General features: G+C 39.1%; 1 protein-coding gene across 4 annotated transcripts in view; it reads right to left on the minus strand.

The window, feature by feature from the left end:
- Positions 1-13,211, minus strand: part of LOC120860420 (filamin-A-interacting protein 1-like) — a 211,128-nt gene that overhangs the window by 167,978 nt on the left and 29,939 nt on the right. The window contains exon 2 of one of the 4 annotated variants that reach the window (XM_040236221.1): positions 12,914-13,036. The exons of the other annotated variants lie outside the window; for them this stretch is intronic. The gene's annotated coding sequence lies outside the window, so the exon portion shown is untranslated. The remainder of the gene's footprint in view (positions 1-12,913; positions 13,037-13,211) is intronic. 4 annotated transcript variants of the gene reach the window in all.

Raw genomic sequence — 13,211 nt, forward strand, 5'->3', positions numbered from 1 at the left:
AGAGTTGGACCATAAAGAAAGCTGAGCACCAAAGAATTGATGCTTTTGAACCGTGGTGTTGGAGAAGACTCTTGAGAGTCCCTTGGACAGTAAGGGGATCAAACCAGTCCATCCTAAAGGAAATCAGTCCTGAATATTCATTGGAAGGACTGATGCTGAAGCTGAAGCTACAGCTTCAGCTGAGGTGAAGAGCCTTTGACCACCTGATGCGAAGAGCCGACTCATTAGAAAGAGCCTTGATGCTGGGAAAGACTGAAGGCAGGAGAAGAAGGGGACAACAGAGGATGAGATGGTTGGATGGCATCACTGACTCAATAGACATGAGTTTGAACAAGCTCCAGGAGATGGTAAAGAACAGGGAAGCCTGGCATGCTACAGTCCATGGGTCCCAAAGAGTCAGACACAGCTGAGTGTCTGAACAAAAACAACATAACAAAAGAATATTTCTTGACTTGGACCTAGAATTTTCCCTCTGTTTAAAATTATGTTTACATATAATGGGATATTTTTTTAACTCAACACAACATCATGAATATTTTTCAAAGCCTTCATAGAACAAAGAGAAAAACTACATCTATTATTCTTAAAGCACAGAGCCAATTGAGAAGCTTGTCCCGATTGGGATATCATTTCCCTCAGGAAACTTGCAGTCTGAGAAACATGGTATAATAGGAATCATGGTGGTGGTGGTGGTGGTGAAGTCGCTCAGTCATGTCCAACTCTTTGCGACCCCGTGGACTGTAGCCTACCAGACTCCTCTGTCCATGGGATTCTCCAGGCAAGAATACTGGAGTGGATTGCCATTTCCTTCTCCAGGGGATCTTCCCGACCCAGGGGATCAAACCCAGGTCTCCCGCATTGGAGGCAGATGCGTTAACCTCTGAGCCACCAGGGAAGCCCAATAGGAATCATGACTGGACTAAAATTTGATCCTAGATCCTAGGGGCATGGGCAATTATTTAATTTCTCTGAACCCCTTTTATTCTCTGATTTTCAAAATAAGGGTGTTAAATGAGATAATCTCCAGATTCTTTGCACTGAGGTGCCTGGACACACACACTGGAAAACAAGCAGTGAAGAATTCTTACTGAGTGTGCGCATGTGACAGACGGGCTTTTTGGAAGATAAGACAGGGTGTGAATGATGAGGTAGGGTGACAGAAGGCACCTATATGAACTTTCGGGGGGCAGTGGGGGATAGTGGCGTGTGCAGAGGCACATGGCAGCCCCAAGGTAATCAGGGCGTGATGAGCTGTCGGCAGTGCCCCTTCCCAATCTGTGCATCTTTACCTCTCTCTCTGCCTGCACCCTCAGTCTCCTTGTTCACGCCCCACATTTGGCACAATCCTTCCTGTCGCTTCTCTTTCTCGCCCCACCAGTGTGAAGCCCACAAGGACCTGCCCTTTCTGAATATTTCATTTCTTTAGGGCCCGGCTCCAGATGCATTACAATCAGAAGTGATGTTTGAAACATTTAACCGCCAATCAGAACGATGCCAGCTACACAGCTGAAATGAGGTTCTGAGGCTCCCTGCAGCCTAAGTTTGAATGCTCTTGTTTCTGCGTCGTCGTAGAGAGGCCCAGAGACTCTTGAGGGAGGGGCCGCACAGCTGCAATGGCAGGGTCACCAGCCAAATGGGAGCTCACTGGCTCCATTAGAACAGACAGCAGCTGTAAACAATCAGTTCACCCGTCCTAGCACGTACCAACTTAGTATAAACTCTGCCAAGAACAAAAATAATTGAAAAGATTAAATCTTTATCAGTTAAATCATATACATGCAAGCACACATCTGTGGGTACATGTATATATGTGCATACACAGACCAGTAGACATGAATATATATAGCTGCACACAGCACCTGCTTCAAAAAAATCCCCTTCTGCCCTCGCTCTAAACTCTAGAAAATTCTCTCTGAAACGCAAGCCTAGCCTACTACCAGGCTCTGTTCTCACTCTACTGTCACCCCGGCTATCTGGGGTGCTGAGGTGGGACAGTCTCACACCAGTGGCCACCACCCCTTTACTCGCTCCTCCCTTCTAGGAACGTGTGGCATTCCCTCTTCTCCTCCGCCTCCATCGGGTCCGCAGCAGCTCTAGAGCCAGCTAGGTGGTGAGAGGAGGCTTCAGGAGAGGGGGCTACTGGGTGGGAGAGGGTTACAGACGGTGGCTACTCGAACGTTTGGTTATTTTCCATTGTCACATGACCTCATCTGTATGTGAGAGCTTCACAGGGGCAACAGAATAAAAGATGAGCACATTGTGGGACTTCCCTGGTGGTCTAGTGGTTAGGATTCTGTACTTCCCCTGCATGGGCTGTGGGTTTGATCGTTGGTAGGGAAACTAAGATCTCACGTGACCTATAGGGTGGCAAAACAAACAAACAAAATGAGCACATTGTATGTGAGAAAAGTACAGTCAAAATATTGAATGTGTGGTACAGAGTAAGGGCTTCCCAGGTGGCGCTAGTGGTAACGAACCTGCCTGCCAAGGGCAGGGTTGGGAAGATCCCCTAGAGAAGGCGATGGCAACCCACTCCAGTATTCTTGCCTGGGAAATCCCATGGACAGAGGAGCCTGGTGAGCTACAGTCCACGGGGCCACAGAATTGAACATGCCTGCACACACACACATCCAATATGCAGAATAAGCAACTAATCACTGACTTATCTTGTTCTATTATAACCTAACTGGCCACAGTGTGTGTGGATTTTAAGTGTGGGGAGGGTTAGGGGTGAGCCTAAAGAGAAAGAAAAAGAGTTAGCTAATTATGCTTCAGTATAAATTTAGTAAACATATTTTTAACATAAATATCTAGTTTGAGATTATGCAATTAAGAAAGCAAATCAGCTGAAAATAAACATACTGAAGGAGTTCTCTATGTTAACTTATGATTCTTTTAAAACTTCCAAAACTTAAACAGCTTTCAGGGTATCATTAAACAAGGATCCTTGTGCATGACATGGGCCACTATGATATATTTGATTTAGAAAACAGCCAAAAAACATGAGTCTTAACAAAAGAGAAACATTAGTAAAAGCATTATGAGTTAAACCCAGAATAAACTCTCTAATGTTTATCTTAGTTTATTCATATTAGTTGCTTTAGCTCTCATGACTCTGAGAGTTGATGAAATTTTTCTTATTATATTTCCTTATCCAGAGATGTTTATAAATGGCCACACTTCTGAAAGAAGGTGCTAATTGAGTTGTTCATATTAGGACTGTTGAGTATTTATTTAACAACAAACTAGAGATAAAAGCAAAGTGGAGAAAGAGGACAGCTGAAAAAACTGCTGTGCTTCTGTGCTGTATTTTTTTTAATCCATGTTTTATCAATTAAAGCTACAGAAAACTATCTTGAGGTCTAAATATTTAAAAGGAAATATGCTTCATAGAGGTCATTCTGGCATAGATGATGGACTGTTTCATGTCTGCTCATAAGAATCCAAGACATCAGACCACTGATGTCATCCTTTTAAGGTTATAAGGCTCCACAGTTTCGACTAACTCAGGACTGATGTTCAAATACTTACCTTCAATTATTTCATTCTTTCAAATTAACAGCAAAATTCTCTACCCTATGACTTCAAAAAAATTTATGCTGCAATGATAAATAAAATATACTTAAAGTACAGTAATTTGGGTTTAACTGCTAAAAATATTATGAGACTGGGAGGAAAAAAATACCAGTATATATCCTAATATGGCATCAACATTAACAATAATAACAACAACAAAAAACCGCTAAAGTGCTTTCTGCAAAAATCACAGAAAAACCCTGTGCCTGAGAGGGCACATCTCCATGCTGGTACATCCCCACCTGTGGGGAAACATTTCCTTTTTTAAAGCCAAAATTAAGGCCTGGATATTTTGTGAATGTTTGCAAAGCAAAATTTATGGACAGGTCTTCTCTTAGCTCTTGTTAAGATCAAAATGATGACATTTTTATCCCATCTCACAGCTGACAAATTGTCACCTTCTGATGTACAAAAACTTGCAGTTAGTTCATAAACAGAGAATATATTTCCTTGCCTATCAGTAACACTATTTCCCTCCCAGATTGTTCTCCCAATCAGGACGTGCTTATCCAGTAGCCTGTTCAACTACTTTAACAGACATCTTAAATCGTGGGATGTCCGAAATTCAGTTTCTGGTCTTTCCCTTAAGGTGCTCCTCCTCAGCTTTCCCTGGCTCTGTGAATGGCATCTCCATCTTTCTGGTTGCTAGATAGGCTGAAAACTCTGGAATCCTAACTGACCGCTCCCTTTCTCCAAATCCACTTCTAACTCGTCCAGATATTTATTGTCGTACTTACACAGTACATCAGGGTCTGACCGCTTCTTACCACCACCACCCTAGCCCCAGCCACCATCAGCTTCCCCGCAACCCCACCTCAAATACTGCAACGGCCTCCAACTGGTCTTTCTGCTTCTGTTCTTGTACCACTGCAGTGTCTTCTTGACACAGAAGCTACATTGAATGTTTTAAAACTCTTCAGATCATGTTCCTTCTCTGGTCCAACCTTCTTGGAGTCAAAGTTCTTACAATGGCCTGCAAGACCCTATTGATCTGTTCATCTGTTACTGCTCAGACCCCTTCTCCAGCTACCGTCTCACTCCAGAGCCACTTATCTTGCTATTTCTCAAACATGACGCTCGTGCCCTCAGCACAGGCCTGTGCCTTGGTATTCTCTCTGTCTGGAATATTCTTTGCCCCAATATTCATGTACCTTACTCCACACCTCTTTCAAGCCTTTACTCAAATGGCACCTTCTCAGTGAGGCATATCCTGACCACCCTATTTAAAATCCATATTTCTCTACCCACACCCAGCACTCCTGATTCCTCTTGCTGCTGCTGCTAAGTCGCTTCAGTCATGTCCGACTCTTTGCAACTCCATAGACGGCAGCCCACCAGGCTCCCCCGTCCCTGGGATTCTCCAGGCAAGAACACTGGAGTGGGTTGCCATTTCCTTCTTCAATGCATGAAAGGGAAAAGTGAAAGTGAAGTCGCTCAGTCGTGTCTGACGCTTAGCGACCCCATGGACTGCAGCCTACCAGGCTCCTCTGTCCATGGGATTTTCCAGGCAAGAGTACTGGAGTGGGGTGCCATTGCCTTCTCCGCCGGATTCCTCTTACTTTGCTTTATATTTTGTTCTTCATAGTATCTGTCACCTTAAACCTTGTGATATGACTTATTTATTATGCTTATTATTTCTACTACCCCTCACATTCTGGCATACAATTTCCACTAGGAAAGTGATATTTGTCTGCTTAGGTTACTCATATATTCCAAGAATTTGAAGCAGTAACTAGTACATGACAGATATTTGATAAATATTTGTTGAATTCATAAGTGGATGAACGAATGCTATGCTTTATAAAATTCACCACTATTCTTCATATCTGTATTCATTCATACATTCATTTGCCAAAAATGTTGTCAATCACCCAGTGTGTGTGTGTGTGTGCATACTAAGTTGCTTCAGTCATGTCTGACTGTTTGCAACCCTATGGACCTTAGCCCAGACCAGGCTCCTCTGTCCCTGGGGTTCTCCAGGACGAATACTGAAGTAGGTTGCCATGCCCTCCTCAGGGGGATCTTCCCAGCCCATGGATAGAACCCAGTCTCTTACTTTGCCCACACTGGCCAGCAGGTTCTTTACCATTAGCACCACTTGGGAAGACCCAAGCACCCAGTACCTAGTCTAATTTAGTGTGTAGCCATACTTCATTTCCCCCTTAGACAATCAAAACTCTGGGATCATATTTGATATACTAATCTACAGAGATAAAACTACTGGAATGGAAAGAATGTAAATGAAGAGGTTATCTAGCTCAGAATTGTCCAATGGCACATTCTGTGATGACAAAAATGGTCTCTATCTGTGCTGTCTGCTGCAGTAGCCACGAGTCACATAGACTTAAGCACTTGACATGCAACTGGCATGACTAAAGAACTGAATTTTTATTCTGTGCTAAGTAATTTAAATTTAAACAGCCACATGTGGCTAATGGGTCTTACAGTGGACGGCACACCCTATTTCGTCCCTCTACCTCCACCTAGAACTTTCCCTAAGATACCCAAGGCAGATGGTTAGCTCTACTACTTTCTTTCTCTCATAAAAGATGACTAGCAATTAGTTACTATCACTTATATTATTTCTATGATTCATAAATATCTCTTATTTGACAATTATTGTTATTTTGTCAACTGAGTTTTGAGGATATACTAATCAGTTTATAAAACATGAAAACTTCAGGCTTTACCCTCTAAACCCAATAGCACATTCTATCTGCTTCACTATCTGCATGACATAATTTAATTTTCTAACTTTATTTTACAGCTTTACCAAGGTATTGTAATTGAAGTACAATTAATTGTGCATATTTCAAGAGAAGAATTTGATGAGTTTTGACATAGTATATATCCAGTGAACCATCACCATATATATTTTAAAATTCAAATGACCAGCACCAATGCTGACCCACAGGACATCATTGTGTACAGTGGGGGAAAGAGCACATTTTCTCTGCCAGGAAACATACTACAGTGAAAAGTGGTGAGCTCAACTTCAGCTCTCATCTGCCTTCTCAGCCAGAGCCTTCATACAGTGAACAACACACACAACCATAAATGGCAGTCCTGAAAACTGGCCTCTTAAACTTATTTTTAAAACATCCTCCTAAGGTTTTAAAAAGCATGCTGGTTTCCATTTCAAGGTGACAGAATGGGAATAGATTATAGCCTGTTCTCACTGCAAACTTAAGATTTTAGAAAGGATTTTTTTTAATCCATATAACTGGAAAATAGTATCAACATTTGGAGGATCATAAACTTTAAGAAAACACTGGAAGACAGAAAGCAGATGGGATTAAAATGAAGATTTAAAACCACAGCTTAAAACACGAATAGAAGAGTGCTACCAAAAATGTTAGGAATGAATAGCAAAGACAAGGGAGTTTGGGGACAGCAGACAGTGTGACTATCAGAGAACAGTAGCACAAATAGCAAGAAGATTGGACTGTGCAAACCCCCTCTACCAACCCAGGCTACTATTGAGTCAAAGAGCAGAAACAACAATTGTTGCCTTCAGCTGAAAGCAATGAGTATGGGAAATTAGGTCAAAGAAGCAAAGCACCATCTTGGATGTCCTGGATGGGTGCAGTTACCCAAGAGGATGGAGCCACTCTCCATTGGAAAAGACTCTGATGTTGGTATGGATTGGGAGCAGGAGGAGAAGGGGACCACAGAGGATGAGATGGCTGGATGGCATCACTGACTCGATGGAGATGAGTTTGAGTGAACTTCGGGAGTTGGTGATGGACAGGGAGGCCTGGCATGCTGCAATTCATGGGGTCACAAAGAGTCGGACATGACTGAGCAACTGAATTGAACTGAAGTGAATTCTATTATGAACTCCTTCTAGAAAACTGAATGATTAACTAACAAGTACTTGCCCAGTTAGACCAACTGAAAGCACCACTCAATGAAAAGTGCCCAAATTTAGTCAACAGAAAATGTATAATCTTCCATCAGGGAAGTTTTGTATTAACAAAACTCCAGGTTTCTTTGATGACCAGGCAAAAACTGTAACAGCTTGGCTGGGAAGTTCTGATTCATTACCTTATTCACCAGATATTGAACCTTCAGATTTCCATTTATTTCAGTCTTTACAAAATTCTGTTAGTGGAAAAAATGGCAATGCCCTGGAAGAGTGTAAAAGGCACCTGGAACAATTTTTTGCTCAAAAAGATAAAAAGTTTTGGCAAGATGGAATTGTGAAGTTGCCTGAAAAAACATTAGAAGGCAATGGAACAAAATGGTGAATACATTGTTCTATAAAGTTCCATAAAGTGAAAATGAAAAATGTGTCTTTTATTTTTATCTTAAAGCTGAAGGAAATTTTTGGTCAACCCATTAGATATCAAGCATATTAGAAATCTATAGCAATTAGAACTATGAGATATTAATGTTTAATATAAACAGAATAGAGTCCAGAAACAGACCCACATACAAATGGGAATTTATTATACCATGTACTCATTAATAATAAAGACCTTATTCTGGCACAAAAACAGACTTGTAGGTCAATGGAACAAAATAAAGAAATAAACCCACCCACCTACACTCAGTTAGGCCGACAAAGGAGGCAAGAATATACCATGAAGAAAAAGACAGTATTTTCAACAAGCGGTGGTGGGAAAACTGGACAGCTACATATAAATCAATGAAATTAGAATACCTCTTAACACCTAACACCACAAAAATAATCTCAAAATGGTTTAAGACCTAAATACAGGACATGATACTATTAAACCCCTAAAAGATAACATAGGCAAAGCATTCTCATATATAAATCATAGCAATATTATCTTAGTTCAGTCTCCCAAGGCAAAAGAAATAAAAGCCAAAACAAAGGGGACATACTCAAACACTAAGCTTTTGCACAGCAAAGGACACAGTCACCAAAATGAAAAGGCAACCAATTAAATGGGAGAAAATGTTTGAAAATGATGCAACTGACGAGAGGATAAAATTTAAAATATACAAAGAGCTCATACAATATCAAAAAATACAAACAACCCAATCAAAAAATGAACAGAAGATCTCAATAAGCATTTCTCCAAAAAAGACATGAAGGCAAAAAGGCACATGAAATGATACCCAACACCCCTAATTTTGAGAGAAATGCAAATCAAAACTACACTGAGGTATCACTTCATGCCAGTCAGAACTGCCATCATTAAAAAGCCCACACACAATAAATGCTGGAGAGGGTGTGGAGAAAGGGGAAAGTAAATTGATACAACCACTATGGAGAACAGTATGGAGGGTCTTTAAAAGTCTAAAAGTAGAGCTACCTTGTGATCTAGCAATCCCATTACTAGACGTATATTCAGAAAAGATGAAAAATCTAATCGAAAAGATACATGCACCTCAATGTTCATAGCAGCACTATTTGTAATAGCCAAGACATGGAAGCAACCTATGTGTCCATCCACAGATACATATGGGCTTCCTGGGTGGCTCAGCAGTAAAGAATCCGCCTGTGATGTACAAGACACAGGAGATGCCACAAGCTCAACCCCTGGGTCAGGAAGATTCCAGGAGGAGGGCCTGGCAACCACTCCAGTATTCTTGCTTGGAGAATCCCATGGACAGAGGAGCCTGGCGGGCTACTGTCCACAGGGTTGTAAAGAGACAGACAAGACTGAAGTGACTGAGCACATATACTTATATACATACAAACATTACTCAGCCTGTGTATATAAGAAGCTGTTAGAAGAAAATATAGGCAAATATGTGCAAACTTGGAGTCAAAAAAACCATCTGAAATAATATACAAAAGAGGAAAAGTCATAAAAGAAAGTATAGTAAATTTGACTAAAAATGACTAAAAATTTAAAAACCTAAATAACCAAAGCATATTAAAAGTTAGAAGGCAAGCAGCATAAACAACAACAAAGGGTTAGAATTAATAAATCACTTAAAGAAAGAAAAAGCCCAAACTAATTGAAAAATGGGCCAAGAATATAAATTGGTAATTCACAGAAGAAGTAATAAAAATGGTCAAGCTTTATATAAACTGTTTCTCAACCTCATTTTAACAGAGGAAACTAAAATTCAGTGAGTATACTCATACACAGCTGGAGAGAATATAAGTACAAGGACAGCCACTAAGAGGTGATTTTTGCATAACATATCATCTTAAAATCCTACTGTTAATATCTCCCCCAGAGGGCTACATGCCCAAGGAAGAAAATATAAGGATCTTCATTGGAATGTTATTTGCAACAGTGAAAAATTCAAAGCAATCTAAATATTCATAACAAGAGGAAGGTCTAAGTAGATAACTGTGTACCCTTTCTGTGGAACATCATGCTGTAACTTTCTAAAAATGAGGTGGACCTGTAAGTATTGACATGAAAAATTGTCTAAGTCATATTATTAAGTGAAATAATGGAGCCATCATTTATGTTAAAATACATATGCACATAGATAGGGGCAACCCCATGGAGAAAAATCAAGAAGCATTGTTAATGGTGACTGTTTCAAGAGAGAGGACTAAGACAGGGGGCCATTGGAGAAAGGACTAATCAGAGGTACTTTCGTTTGATCTATTAAGTTCTGATTTTTAACAAGGAGAATCTACTACTGAGGAAATTTTAAACGATTTTTTAATGTACAGTCTATTTTTAATATGCGTCACAAATGTGGAAGTGATAAAGTTATAATAAGCTGTAAACTAAGTTGCTTTAAACCAGTGAAATGAATGGAACAACAGTCATTAAAATCTAGGCTTTTTCTTTCTTTATTTAATCTTTCTTCCTTTCATTCACAGTACTAGAGGACCCAAAGAAACCTCATGTCACACCATATTCTTCACACTCTGGCCTTAAAAAAATGAAAAGTCATCTTGGGTGGGGCTTTATTTTTTGTGGCTGTTTTCGGGATGAGGTTTGAATTACCCACCCAGGATGCTGTGACGAAAGTGCTCTTTCATTTCTAATATGATTCCTCTGGAAGCAAGAGTCATCCTCTCAATGCAATTATAACATGTGAATGTTAATTTAACAGAATAGTCCTTCTCAAGTCTTACTTTAATATACATTGGGAGAAAAACTTTGTAATTTAAGAATGACTTGTTTTTTTAGAATTCTGACTCTCACATTTACTGTTTTTGATAGGGTGTTAAAAAACGGGTTGAATTTGGCTTTTAGTATGAAATGTAAAACCATGAAGGCCAAACATACAAACATTTATTTCTTGATAACCACAAGTGACCTATGATTAAGACAGAACCTGATAATTTAAGGAAAATTAACTTGTCTAAAGTGAGAACAGAGAATAATTCATGAATGTACTCATTTTTCTTTCTCCTTCCCCATTAGTCTACATTGGTCTTTAGCTCTGACATGTAAACCAGTGGGAAAACATTAACTATGGTCAATGGACTGAATGGATTTATTTAAGAAGAAATATTTAAAGAACTAAAAGCATCAAATTATCTCCACAACACATATATTGGTCACAGAGACAAAATATAAAATACATCATAAATCTTCCTTCTTCCAAAAACCTCATCTCAAGCCCCGTAGATATTGAAAGAAACAGCACATATCCAAATTTCGAAGTGTCTTAGCCACATTTTTACCTTCCTTTTCCCATCACTTATTTCAATATTTTCTTACCTTTCTAACTAACATCTATATTCTACAGGGAAGACTGTGGGCACAGCAGAGCTTCAGGCCTTTTCAATCAGTAGAGTCCGGATTAGAAATCAGGTATGCCTATTTTCAAAATGACTAAATATGAGAAGATTATGTGCTGGTGTTGCTTTTAACTTAACAGAAGATCCCTGAGGAAGGACGTATCTGAATTTGCTTTGCTGTTTCCAAAGTGCCTATTTACGATACAACATTGTAGGTCCTAAAAATATGTGACAAGTAAATGAATAATGAAAGCAAAATTCAAATTAAAATTACTAAATATTCAATGGAATTTTAAGAAAAAGAAACTCCTTTACAGTAATAGAAAAGTAATAAGTAGAAAGTTAATTTTTAAAAAATTAAAATGGAAGCACTGAGTTTATTATTAACTATTACATTTAAAGGAAAATAATGGAACCTCTCCTGAAAGCCATTTCTACTTATAATAATCAATAGCCAAATATGATATAGGTGGAAATTGAATGTTAGGAACTTTCCCTGCCTTCATATAACAGTTTCTCAGAGAAATTTTAATCACAACAGCCTCCAAATGGGAAGTTGATTTATTCAAAAAGATCTCAACAGGGACAAGCAAAGGGTTTATGGTCCTTTCACTTCTTTTATATAAGTTAAAACACAGGAATTGAGGAACTTGAAGACTGCTGTGCAGAGTAGGGCATCCGGAGGTTCCCCTGTGATAGCACCAATCTTCCTGGTCTTCAACCTCTACAAAGGTACCCCGCTCTACTGAGGTCATTTAAGATGCTTCCTGTTGCTATTTCTAAAGATGTTTTATGTCCTCTTGCCTTCACTCCCTTCCCTGGGGGCTGTAATCTTTAATTAGAAAAGGTAGGAAAATTTTGGAATAATTGTAGAGAAAAGTAAAAATACCACCCAGACTGAACTTTGCAATGTGCAGTTTCTTCCAATCTCTGCTTCAGGACCTTAGAACAGTACCTACCTCTGTACACATATAATTGATGACAACCCCCGGCATGTTTCTCTGAGTTTATAAAGACGAGGTGAATGGAAGGTCAGTTTTCCAGGTGTAGCCCTGGTCAACAGGCCCAAGCCCCAAGCCTGCCCAAGATATATTTCTGCAGTTACTACATTTATAACTATACTGGTTTCTATTTAAAATTACATAATGCTACATGACAAGTGAAAAAAAATACTGTCTTGGAGAATATATCTGTTCTTTCTTCCAAATTCAGTAAAATACTCACTAAGAGCTATTTCAACCTTTTTTTAAAAAATGTGTTCTTAAGACATTTTCACGCCAATCATATTAAAGAATTTCACCTGATTTCCTTAGTGAACATTTGGAATGAATAGACATATTTACATTCACATAGAGATTTTAATTTCAAAAACCTATTTATTGTTGAAATACTACAGGCACTGCAAGGAAGCTTACCAGTTTGGTACTGGAAGAACTAGTTTGTAGTTAATTTTAACAAAATGTCTTTTTCTCACTAGACCCAAAATAAAATTTTGGCAAAATATATTTTGTGTTCCTCTGGAGTATTTGGCCATGATAACAGCTTAATTTTATATGATCCCTATATATGTCAAAGTGTATAGAAATGTCTTACCATTTCTATAGTTAACAAAAAATAAAACATAAATATCCTGGACGTGGTGAAAGCTAAACACTGCTTTTGAAAAAAAAACCATAATATGTTATAATTAACCAAACTTACCAACTGAGAGAAAAATTCAGCTGATTGCTATGGTAACTTTCAAGTGTTGATATATATCCAGAGTCCATCATTCTGAAATGGTTGAGGGACAGTTGGCCACATTTTTTTCACAAAATGAAAATACTGTGGAGCAGAAAAGAACTCCTTAAGGTAGGACAGTTCAAGTCAGAGCATGAGCCGCGTGACACAGTTTACAAGCAATAAGCCTACTTTTCACTGACAGATGGAAATAGGTTCATTTACTTCACAGGAATACTAAGACCATGCATGTGCACGCTAAGTCACTTCAGTCGTGTCC

This window comes from Oryx dammah, unplaced genomic scaffold (assembly GCF_014754425.2).
Source record: "Oryx dammah isolate SB20612 unplaced genomic scaffold, SCBI_Odam_1.1 HiC_scaffold_11072, whole genome shotgun sequence".
Taxonomy (NCBI): domain Eukaryota; kingdom Metazoa; phylum Chordata; class Mammalia; order Artiodactyla; family Bovidae; genus Oryx; species Oryx dammah.